Below are 12,609 nucleotides of genomic sequence, written 5' to 3'. Positions count from 1 at the left end.
CATGTCTAAATTTGTCTTCTGCAAAAGTCGATTGAGGGGAGGGTTATCGTGAGAACATCCTGAAGACACATAATAGTTTCGCTGTCGTGCATGGCAGAAGAAAGTGCCCATGCTTTGGCTGCTGTATCTAACTCGGACCACTTGGAACACACTGTAGAGCCTCGCTTATTTATTGAAATTTCACGTGAAATTGTAATACCGCGTCGTTCGTTCAACTCATCTCGTTTCACACAATGTCTCCAACTGGCCACTAACCGTAAGCTTAAGAACAGTATTACGTTTTGAGATGCGGTAAAAAAACGTAATGATCTCTTTCGCTGTTCCCAGACAGTTCCTCATGCACTGCACTGAGGACGACCTGAAGATGGACAAGTTGAGGCTGTGATTACAATATGAACAGTGCAGCGCGTTTGAAGCCTCCTTCTGGATCTCCTGCACTGCCCGGCGACTTTGAGAGGTTGTGACGGCGCAACCATCTGTACCAATACCAACGCAGTTTTTCGGGTCGAGTGAGAAATCTCGTAGCAAAGATAGAACAATTTCTCCAATTTTCCCTCCAGTCAGTGAGAGTTCGGGCGGTTCTGCGTCTTCGGATTCTGAGATCGAACCAATGTCCTCACCTTTCAGCTCTGCTGGTGGAGGATTAATGAAACCGAAGCAGTCTTCTCTTATTTCGCCCATGTGTTCGTACCTTAGAATCAGACAGCTGAAATGTGTGCGAAACGACCGTAGTCTCATCAAACATATTAGAATAAGACTGATCCTCTCGCACTCGATTGACAATTTTACAGACGTGATTTCTCATCCACAACCCTCAATGAGGGCATTTTGTGTGGTTTTATTGGCAAAAATGGTACTTTTCAGTGCTTTCTTCCAGTGATTCTTTAAGAGATCGTCACTACAAGCCATTCTAAATTTGAGCAATTCTCGAAAATTGCGCTTGTTGAACTTAGTTTCTGCACCGTCACCATCTGAGATCCAATTATCTGCACAAGCATGCCTTCCAAGGAATATCACATTCCGCAACATTAATTTCAGTTTGTCGCGATTTTGGATTACTTGTCTTCTTGAGTTGATTTGATTCTAGACTGATTTCACTGGTTCCCAGTAGTTTTTCAGAAACGCTTTTCCGACCTCAAGAGCGTTAATGTGATATTGTGCCTTGTTGTGAGTTTCTAAAATACCGTAGAAAGTAGCGAATTTCTTCAAAGGTTTAGCCCCAAGAGTTTGGAGGGGCACGTTTCTTCGATAGCCCCCCCCAAAAAACCCGTTGCAAAAAGTGAGCAATATTTACAAAAAATATCCCTCTCCTTATGGGAAAGAACCAGCCATGGATAGTTTTTCAGATGTTCTAGCCTCAAGTAACACCATCCTTCTTCCTGAGATTTGTCTGATATTATGACTCGAGTTATCGTTAACGTAAACGCGTCATGCCGGATAGAGACTATTTTTAAATAGAATTTAAAGAATTAACCTTCTTTTGAAATAACGCAAGAACGATTCCAAACTTTCGTTCTTGTGGCGGTAAGCTACAAGCGGCAGTGTGTGTAATTTGAATATTTTGGAGGGCTCTTGGGGGGGGGCGATCGCCCCCTCCTTTAATCCGCCCCTGGCTCCAACAATTTGCCCTTTGAAAATCTGAGAGGTCTCCCATTTTACACTACCTATGTCTGTTACAGCCACTGGACACTGCTGTTCCACTGCGCCTGACGTAGTATGGAGACCAACCTAACACACCACCAGCAGCGGTCCGGCGCTGCGGACGCCACAACACCGCTGCCAACCCATACATCTGACGTGTTGCGAACTACAGCTGTTTCCATTTTTCTGATCATCATCTGTATGTCATGATAAAGGTGAACCAATCTGGCTCTCTGCTTTGTTCCGAAAATTACTTGCCTGTGTATAAGCCATCCATTTTTTGGAATCAGAGGGCACCGAGAAACCGTATACATCTTGACCTTGAAAGCATGCTGTATCCAGAGCTCAACCGCCTAAAAATCAAAGATGTAAGAGCTCTATACAGATTTCTGAAGGACGAAGACAAAGAGTGGCTAGAAAAATTATTTGATCGTTAGACTTCACCTTCTGGAAGCATTTGCAATTTGATGCCATGTTTATTGTATGCAAATTTGGTAATAAACATTGTATAATGTAAATAATTTGGTTATTACATTTGTATCTATGGGAAAAGGGCATATGAGGTATTTTTTTTTTTAGATAACATCAATCTGAAATATTTTTTCAACACAGCAAGTATAAATGTCTATAATTACATACATTAAATTCCAAAGTTTATCATAGGTACCCAGTGAAATAAGCACCATGCATTTACGTATTCAACAATGAAAACTTTGATAGCGATTTTCTCGAAATGGTATGTTTACGTATATGCCCTTTTTCCATATACCGCCTCAATTTCACCTTACAAAAACTGTCCTTGCATTCTGCTGCATTATGGCTGCCACCAATCAGCTTCCCCCATGAGTTTTGCTTAGGTACTCTGCTAACTGTCCATTGAGCTTTTCCAAGATCAAATTTTCAATACTTCATCCAATTTAGTCAGTAAATAATCACACGATTTCAGCTAACTTAAATTAACTTTGGTGATAATTTCCAAGTTTTACACAATTTATGGACGAGGAATACATCTTCAATACAGCTTTTGTAGAAAGACAGAGAATGACAAGAAGAGCTCTAATTGGCTCTCTGATGACGCAACAAAAGGATAGCACCTTAAATCTCGATACATCAAAAGAAACCGAACAAATGATGACATCTGGAATGAGCCTCAAACGAAGCTGAGATTTCTCTGCTCCAATGAGAAAATAATTACTACCTAAACAAAGGGATGTGCCAAAAGACATCATGGCCGAATTTTTAAATGAAAATTTTTGAAGAAATTACAGAATTAAAAATTTTGAGTTTCCTTGCAAAGATTCCCTACGTTAAGATTTCCTTGAAAATAATGCAAAACCTATGAGAACATACAGAATATACACTTTTGAACCCACATAACATGATAATAATGACAAAATATAGAATATTACTAAAATATCAGGTTATATGTAATTTTATAGACACTACTAGGTATGATATTATTTTTACCGAATCTTACAATTAAAACTAAACCTTAAATATAATGATTAATATAAAATAATTCTCAATTGTATTCGCGAAGGTAAGCATGAACAAAAATATATATAGGGAGTTCCAAAATTTTACGGACTATGATACATTATACTTGAGTATAATGTAACAGGGGTTACAATTTAGAGGTAATAACTAACATGTACTTTTGAGAATTTTTTATTGTCTTATTGATTTTTCAACAAACAAGGCTACAGGTTAGGCAGGGACCTCCTTTCTTTAATGCCCTCCTTTGCTAACACTGCAGCCCATTAGTTACGCCACTGGTTACTTTGAAAGAGAACAGATTTTTGAATTAGGTTTAACAAATCGAGCAATATCTTAAGTGATTTTGCATAGGGCAAAGCCCACCTGGAAATTTCTAGGTATCCGGGCGGTCCAGTCCGTTTCTGACATCAGGTTCAGTCGAACTCTCGTTGTGGTTTGTTCTATTATGTATTCTCTTTTTCCTCCTGTATTCATCCTGAGCATTTAGATCCCATTTTACCAATGGTTTCCTCTTTATATATTCGCTGGAGCATCAATACATTGAGAGAGACTAACAGTAAACTTATCAAATGAACTGGAGTAAGGTAGTTCGACAGTTGCCGTTACGGCGAGTGTCTCGTGTGTTGGAGTGCTCTGTGAGGAAGAGATTGGAGTGGGATTTCCTATACACCTACACTACACTTACATTTTCTTTTACATTTACATGTACATACACCCCCTTCTTTTTTATACTCTTTGTTCTTTTTTCCTTGTACACTTCCCACTTTCCTCTAACTTTTGCCCTGTTCAACCTGGCTTTCAGCCCTCTTTCACTGTCTGAACTTTCCCGACTTTCACCTTTTACTTTTCCCGATTTTGACTATCTCTTCCCGATTGCTACACTTACTTACGACCGTTTTACTATAATCCCTTTCTTACTTTGTCATTACTATTACCTTTTATTCTTTCTACCTTTTGCCTTTGTACTAATTTATCTCTTTACCTGAATACATTTATTACAATCTTGTTGAAAGGCATTAATGCCGGGAACATATAAAGGGGGTTTTTTATCCTCATGAAGTGAAGTGAAAGTGAACTTGAGTAGCTTACTCAACATTAAAGAATGATGGCACACTTCAAATAATATTCGTCCGCTGGATGATTATAAAACGGAGTGAAGGTATCATGTGAGTAAATAATAATAGTTAGGAGGAAGGAATTGAAATTATACAATTTAATATACTAGTGTCTAGATATAAGCAAAGTCATGATAAGCACATGCAGATTATGAAGCATGACTTGTCGTATGTATGCATTTCATGAATTTAATAAAGTTTTGAGCAGTCGTAAAAAATATTTTCTCTAATTGATTTATTTGTCATGTTAACTGCGAATGAAACTAATGTAGAGAAAGTGTAAACAAACATGACCTTGAGTCATTGCGAAGAAGAGAAACCGTCTTATTCCTATGAAGGACATTAAACTCAAAAACATTTCTTAGATTAAGATAATGCACTAGTAGAAACGATCAGTGTTCTTTCTGTACTACCACATGCATGGGGTCATACATATATTTATGACAAAAGGACGGCCAAATGTTTAGCAGAAAGGGTCCAGCAGTTGTTTTTGGAATGAGTTATGTTTAGCAGAAGGGTTCCAGAAGCACGTAAAAACCACAAATTTTACAGGAGAAAAGGAGGCATATATTCCGAAGTTGGGCGTCCGCTTTCGTCAAGTTTTTTCACTGTTATGTCCTTTCCAAACTTTCTGCAATTTGTTATTAGGTTCATTAATCCGTGCTCTTCAGAAACTTTTAAAAGATTTTGCTCGTTATCAATGTATTCCTTCACAAATGTTAAAACTGCTAGTTCATTGCCCTTGTACATTCGCCATATTGGTAACATAAATGATCGCTTCTTTCCTACAATGCAACTGTTCGGTTACCTTGCGCCAAGTAGTTCCCTCCGCTCGCCATATAGACCCATGTTTATAACCGCTTATATATAACAAATAAACAGATTTTTCGAGACTCTTGTATATTATCAAGCACACAAACGATCAAATTATCCATATATTTCCTGTAAATTTTAAAAATTTCGCTGGAAACGGACGCCCAACTTTGGAATTTAACCCGAAAAGGATGATACAAGTTCTTAGACCTAACATAACGTAACCTAATCTAACCTGGCCTAACTTAAACTAACCTAAACTAACGTCATATAAGCGGGAATAAGCGAAATTCTACCATTGTTTGGAAAATTAGGCTGGACTCATACACTAATATAATCTAACAAACTAACCCAACCTACACTAAACAAACCCAAACTCACCTAAACTAACCTAATGTGAACAGAAATTATCGAAAATGCAACATTTTTTAGAAACAATTGCTGCATCCATTCTGCTAAACATTGGTCGAAAATATTACAATTTTGTTAATTTCTTCTCACGTTAGGTTAGGTGACTTTGGATTAGTTTAGATTAAGTTACGTTATGTTGGATTATGGTAGTATAGGGGTCCAGCATAATTTTCAAAAAGATGGTTGAATTTCACTTATTTCTGCTTATATTAGGTTAGTTCAGGTTAGCTGAGGTTAGATTTGGTTAAGTTTTGTTAGGTCTAAGTACTTGCATCATCCATCCCTCCTGTAAATTTTGTTTTTTACGTGCTTCAGAACATAACCCAAAGAGTCTTCTTTTAGCAATAAAGCTAGACGTAGTGGCTTAGAAAGTATTTCTTAAGGGAGAAATTGCATGAATATGTTCAAATCTACTTTAGGAAAAATGAGTATAAGTACAGCATGTGACACTTGGTAGAAACACTACAGTGCGTAAAAGGAAAGAAATGAAATGAAATCTTCAAGTTTTACATCCCACATTTATGCCGGTTAGGCTAGAGACGGTGAGGGTAGGTTCTAGAACACAGGTCCCCCGATATATTGGTTAGTAGCAAGGTTGGTTCCTTTCTGTACGAAAGTTTAATAATTCATTCATATAGTATTGCCAAACGAGCGTGAGCGAGTTGTTTTCTGTTTTTATTACAGCTAAATGGGAAGGGGGACCTGTGTTCCAGAACCTTGCCAGACGGTGATGATAAGAAATTATTGATTTGGTGGAATGAAGAAAGTGGAAGGAAACGGGAGAACCCCGAGAAAACCCACGAGCACGGTGTTTGTCCAGCACAAAGTCCACCAAGCGCGATCTGGGATCGAACGAGGGATCCCAAGCACCAAAGGTGAACGCTCTACCACTGAGCCACCGCGCTCCCCGTGCGTAAAAGAAGAACTAGTGTCGATTTAGTGTACATATCTACGTATTTGTAATGAGATTGTGTAAAAAATCAAAACATACTTTGTTCTTATGTATGAGATGTGTATTTACATAGAAATATATTAAAGTCTAACCTGTTATGCACGTATTCGTGCAGATTTACTATACGTATCCATACATAAATGCATGAAAGTCATAACTTTCTTCTCTCTGTATTTACTTTCTGTACCTTCAGGAATCAGTTTGAGGTGTGCACTTGGATTCTCCACTGGAGATTCACTTTAAGAGGTATTTTGCAAAAAACACCACCAACTTGTGCTAGGTGGGCACGAAAAAGCACAAATGCTATCTTAATAAAACATAACGGAGCAAGAGGGGTTAGAAGCCCCTCAGGGCTTGGTTGTTTCCTACCTTTATTTCAATTTAGACGTTTTATCTGTCCCAATATCACGATGTTCCAACTTTCTCTTCAATTTATACTGATACTTGTGTATTACATCACTCATCACCGGCATTTCTTACAATTCAAGAAATTGACATAATTAATAATCTTTCATTGTATATGTGCTACATCACCAAGATTTCAATGATTCCGCTTCTTTTATTTTCCTATACTCTAATTCACCTTGCTGCTGAAGGTAAATGCTTACGTAAAATGTTACTCTTCATTTTCCCTTTTTATTTCTTTCATTCTTTTTTTTTTTTTTTTTTTTTATGTAGCAATCACTGTCGGACGTGAAACCACAAACTATTTTGATTCCTTAATAACTACTTTAATAAAGTATTAGTTGTAATTTATTATAAACATTTGACAGATTACATTTTTATCTGTAATTACCTTATAAGAGAATAAATGGATTCCACCTTCTACTTTCATTTCTATATTTTTCCACATAATTTACACACTACTCTATTAAAATGGTGCTGGTTTACTTTTGGCGCACCACATTTTGAAAGATTTAGAAGTAAATATTAATACATTGCAGGAAAAGACATATTTATAAAGAACAAATTTCTGGAAGCGATAGAATTAAGTACGAAGTAATACATCTGCATTTTGTATTTACAAGTGTAGATTACCAGTATAAAATCATTATAAGTGCTTTGCGACTGATAAAAGAAGTGAGTGCATGGGAAAGATGACTACGTTAGAAACTATTTTCTCCCGGCGGTGTATTTCTGCGCAGTGTAGGAAAGCTGTATTTTATGTTTGCAAGTGGAGTGCGATTAGTATTAAACCATGACAAGTGCTTTTGAATGTCGTATCATTCCCAAAACCAACTGTTTTCAGTACTCTCTTTACGTGTGTGCCAACCTTCGCTGACGCACCTGCTATCTGCGGACGCACTCCCTCGCTAACGCTTGGGCCTCCCATTTTTGCCCTGCCCCGAATTAGTTAGATATTATTCGTGCGTTTTAGTGATCACCTTGCATAGCTTGTTTTGTGTTTTATGCACTGTAGGTTTTATATATACGGGGTAGCCAAAAAAACTTAAAAATACTTCATACACTTTCTCCATACAACCCAAGGGCCAACAGGGTTGTAGAGCGTTCTTATCGGGAATTAAACCCAATAATAAGACTAATGTGCAGAAATAATCATACGAAGGGTAAAAATGTATTAAAAAATGCAGGGCTTACTTTACTATTCGTATAATAGCACGTTAAAATGTACGCCTGCGGAGTTATTTATGTCTTTTTCGGTGGCTGATAGATTTCGAGAACATTTCCCATTGTCTCCGGAATTCCATATCCAAGTTGAGTCTCGATTGTTCTCAAAAAGGGAATGAAAATTACAAAACAATTCGACTTATTCTGTAGAAATTAAGGAAGGAAATTTGCCAATGGTCCTAACCCATTCCCTTTGAGATGCTTTCATAAAGGCTACGCATAAATACATGCATGTTTAACCGGGCCTTACGTGGTAACAAGACTACACAGTAATTCTGTTTCGTTTTGAGTCTCGATTGTTCTCAAAAAGGGAATGAAAATTACAAAACAATTCGACTTATTCTGTAGAAATTAAGGAAGGAAATTTGCCAATGGTCCTAACCCATTCCCTTTGAGATGCTTTCATAAAGGCTACGCATAAATATATGCCTGTTTAACCGGGTCTTACGTGGTAACAAGACTACACAGTAATTCTGTTTCGTTAAAGGATTTAAATGGGAGAGGAGTACCTGCCCAAAACTTATCTAATATAAAACGTTTCGATTGCTCGACAGAAAAACGAGAACAATTGCTTAAGGATTTCAAATAAAAAATGTATTTATTTTATTTTATTTTATTTATTTATTTATTTTTTTTTTGGCGGGCCACGGGGAAAAATGTAACGTATCGGTTTATCGGTAACGGTACATTGATATTTTGTTTTATTTGTTGTTGGTGCTATTATTATGTGCCCCCGTATAGTTCGTTAGTGCAGCGTCGATACTGTTAATATGTTCATAACAGTGATGTTTGTTGTTAGATTAATTTTCCATTATTTTTTCCTTGCATTTATTATATATGTTTTTGTGTTTCTATTCTTAACCTAAGCCGTAGGCAACTGTCGATTTAATAGTGTTCGTGTGAAAGTAAACCAACCAATATGCGTGATGTCACTTCCGTGAAATTTAGTATAAGATTACCGCGATAATATTGATATTGGCAAGTAAGAATAAATCTGAAACATCAAAATAGTGCAAATTAGCAAATATGACTGACATAACATGTAAATACTAAATTTGTAGATTCAATCACGTACACTGTGAAGTTTCATAATATTCGAATGCTTACAAGAACTCGCGGTTGCGATTAAAGCTATGAGTGTGCATCTTCTTCGGATTGGTGAGGTTTGGGATTGATGGTAGTTGTTAGTCAACTGTCAATAACAAGTAATACGCTACTCTCTTGTTTAAAACAAATTATGTCTGGTGTTACCAGACCCAAATAAGCAAGTGGAATGAAATTATTTTAAACGTAATTTGGTAGAAAAAGGGATAGGATGTAATTTTTATAATGATATTAGGATATGCATGGTTACAATAATAAATAATTTGTAGGTGTTTTAAAATTATTACTATACATAGTTACCGTGTGCGAGTATTTATGTCAGATAGAAGTAGAAAGGAAACGATATAGTTAACAGCGATGGCTCGATCCTCCTGTAATTTGAAAAATTAAAGCAGAATTATCGCTAAATTAGGAAATAAACCTATGGCTAAGTTGATATTTAGGCTGAACCTTGGTTGTATTTGGTGTTCGAGGAGGTCTCCATAAAAATTTCGTTTAACCTTTTTCGGCTGTCACCGAGGAAACATTGTGTCTTTCAGTCCGCAAGTGGTAAAGTCCAGACAGGATGGGTGTCCAAACCTCCAGAGTTGGAACCTCGCAATGTCCGGAATCTTACGACTGTTTGTAAACTTTCTGCAGTACATGTAATCCCAAGAATTTCTAAATTTTTATTAATCAGGGGTTGAACTTGCCAGGCCAAGATGGCACCGATTGAGCTACAATCATAACATTACCATGGTGATATAGTGTATGTGCATTAACTGTGACAGTAAATTCAGCTTAATTAAATATGCAAATGTCTCATATTATTATATCTAGCTAAATTAGTGTTGCGTTACGCATCTTACCCATCTCCTATAAATGTCTCCACTTCGCCATTCCTTTCTAGAGAATGAAATCCATTATTACAGTTCATAACGTTTGGTCTTAATATAATGTTAAGTTCAAATTTCTTTCCGCTATCCGTATTCTTACAAGTCAGAATTTAATGTCGTTTATTACCGTCACATTGGGAAACAGTTCTTATTATATAAAAATCTAAAGAAATCGTAGCCTCATGTATTCGGTTATTGGGAATTCAGCTTTTAGTTTGCTGCCGTTCCTATAATAAGGCCGACTCATAATTATTATTCTGGTTAGATTAAGGGATAGTGCTGATCAAGAATACAAACATTTTGTCTCCCAACTGTAGTTATTAATAGGTAGTTTGCTAAAAATGCGTTCCCTTGTGATACCCATTGTCAGACACTTGGATTTTTTTAACAAAAGCTCCAATGTAAACGCTCTAATTAAATAATGAAAGCCAAGTAATGTAATTTTCTAAATTTATTGAATTGTGATTAATCAGATCGAATAATACATTCAAAATTTAAATACAGACCAAAATATTATGAGAGCATAGACATGTATGAACACAAGCTTTCAATACTATTGTGATTAATCTCTGATGAAATTATTACAATTCTTCTTCGTCTTGAATATTTGAATTGATACAGTTTATGGCTTGTAACAGTGATATTATCTAAAAGCAATAAAAGCAGTTTTTCAAATTAATCTTATATTTTGAATACAACATTTTCTCATATTAATGCATACATACATATATTAATATAGCTGTAACGTACCGGTTTACCGGTAACGATACATTGATTTTTTTTTGTTTTATTGCTTTCTGGCACCCGTATAGTTGATTAGTGCAGCGTTGATACCGTTAATATGTTTAGAACAGTGACATTTGTTGTTAGGTTGATTTTCCATTAATTTTCCTTTGATTAACTATATTTATATTTGTGTTGTCATCCTTGACTAAGCTGTAGGCAACTGTTGACTTACTATTGTTCGTGTGAAAGTAAACAATCCAGTCTGCGTGTTGTCACTTTCGTAAACTTCAGTATAAGATTACCGCGATAATATTGACCTCGGTAAGTTATATTAAATCTGAACATCAAAATAATGTAAATTAGCAAATAAGACTGACATAAGATGTAAATAATTAATAGGCGTCATTCGTGCTTTCGATTGGTGTTTAAACCATCTTCCACTTTGATATATAATCTCCCTCTCTTCCCTTGTAAGACACATAATTACTATTATTTAATATTCAAATACAGACTTTAATATAAACCTCATGTACAAAATTTTGTACGTAAACAAATACCTGTTTTCTAATGCGACAAATTATCTACGTATATAAAATGAAAGTGACTATATTTGTAACTTAACAACTCTTGAACCACCAGACTGATCTCGATAAAAAAAATCAATATAGAAGAGGTTCAGGCTTGGGATGGACTTTACCATTTCACTTTGAAAGTGCAACATGGAGGAAGGAAGTGCGGATATATATTGAAAATTACCGATCATAGTGTCGAACTCAGTTTTCGGAGCTGCTGAGATGAACAGTAACATTTCCGATGAAGCATAAATTCAAATTCAGCGCTGCAACTTAGGAGAAGGAGAGGGAGATACATAAAATGATTTTAAAAAATGACCGATATTTGTGTCAAATCCATAGTTTTCGTGGTTGCTGAGGTGAACAGTAACATTTCCGATGCTTTAAATAAAAATTCAGGCCTCAATTTAGGGGAGGGGGAGATACATATGTAAAAAGGGCTGAAAATAGCCTATATCAGTGTCGAATCCAAAGTTTTCGGGAACGCTGAGGTAAACAGTGACACTTTCGATACCGTTTAAATCCAAATATATCCCCGCAAACTGGGGGAGGAGGGAGATATATAAAAATGATCCAAATGATCGATATTAGTGCGATTCCATAGTTTTCAGGGCCGCTAAGATGAACAGTGACATTTCCAATGCAGTTTAAATCCAAATTCAACGCCGAAACTTTAGAGACGGGGAAGGAGGTGATATGTAAAAATGATCGAAAATTGACTGATATTAGTGTCGAATCCAAAGTTTTCGGGGTCGCTGACATGAAAAGTGACACTTCTAACGCCATTTAAATCCAAATTCAGCGCCGTGACCTTGGGGCGGGGGACATAAGAAATGATCGAAAATGACCAATATTGGTATTGAGTCCATTGTTTTGGGGTTGCTGTGATGAACAGTAACACTTCCGATGCTGCTTAAATCCAAATTCAGGCTCGCAACTTGGGTAGGAAGGGATATATAAAAATGACTGAAAATGGCCGATATTAGTGTCAAATCCATAATTTCCGGGGTCGCTGAGATGAGCAGTGACATTTTCAATACTGTTTAAATCCAAATTCATCTACGCAACTTGGGGCAGGGGTGATATATAAATATGATCGAAAATGACCGATATTAGTGTCGAATCCATAGTTTTTGGAGTCGCTGAAATGAATAGTAACACTTCCGATGCCGTTTAAATCCAAATTCAGGCAACACGAGTTGGTGTGATATGTATATTTATTTTTTATTTATTTATTTATTTATTTATTGTCCTTCAACGGAGAATAGAATCTC

At 36.3% G+C, this 12,609-nt stretch overlaps 1 protein-coding gene across 6 annotated transcripts in view; it reads left to right on the top strand.

Moving 5' to 3' along the window:
* The first annotated feature begins 3,764 nt into the window (after window positions 1-3,764).
* Vps13D (vacuolar protein sorting 13D) overlaps window positions 3,765-12,609 on the top strand; it is a 571,041-nt gene continuing 562,196 nt past the window's right edge. For 4 of the 6 annotated variants that reach the window (XM_081740128.1, XM_081740131.1, XM_081740129.1 and 1 more), the window contains exon 1: window positions 3,765-4,304. The gene's annotated coding sequence lies outside the window, so the exon portion shown is untranslated. Of the gene's footprint in view, window positions 4,305-4,398; window positions 4,422-12,609 lie in introns of those variants that run through there. The other 2 variants (XM_081740126.1, XM_081740127.1) reach the window with 2 other exon arrangements.

This window comes from Thermobia domestica, chromosome 15 (genome assembly GCF_964235325.1).
Source record: "Thermobia domestica chromosome 15, izTheDome1.hap1.1, whole genome shotgun sequence".
NCBI classification, from domain to species: domain Eukaryota; kingdom Metazoa; phylum Arthropoda; class Insecta; order Zygentoma; family Lepismatidae; genus Thermobia; species Thermobia domestica.
This window is presented reverse-complemented; position numbering and strand designations above follow the sequence as displayed.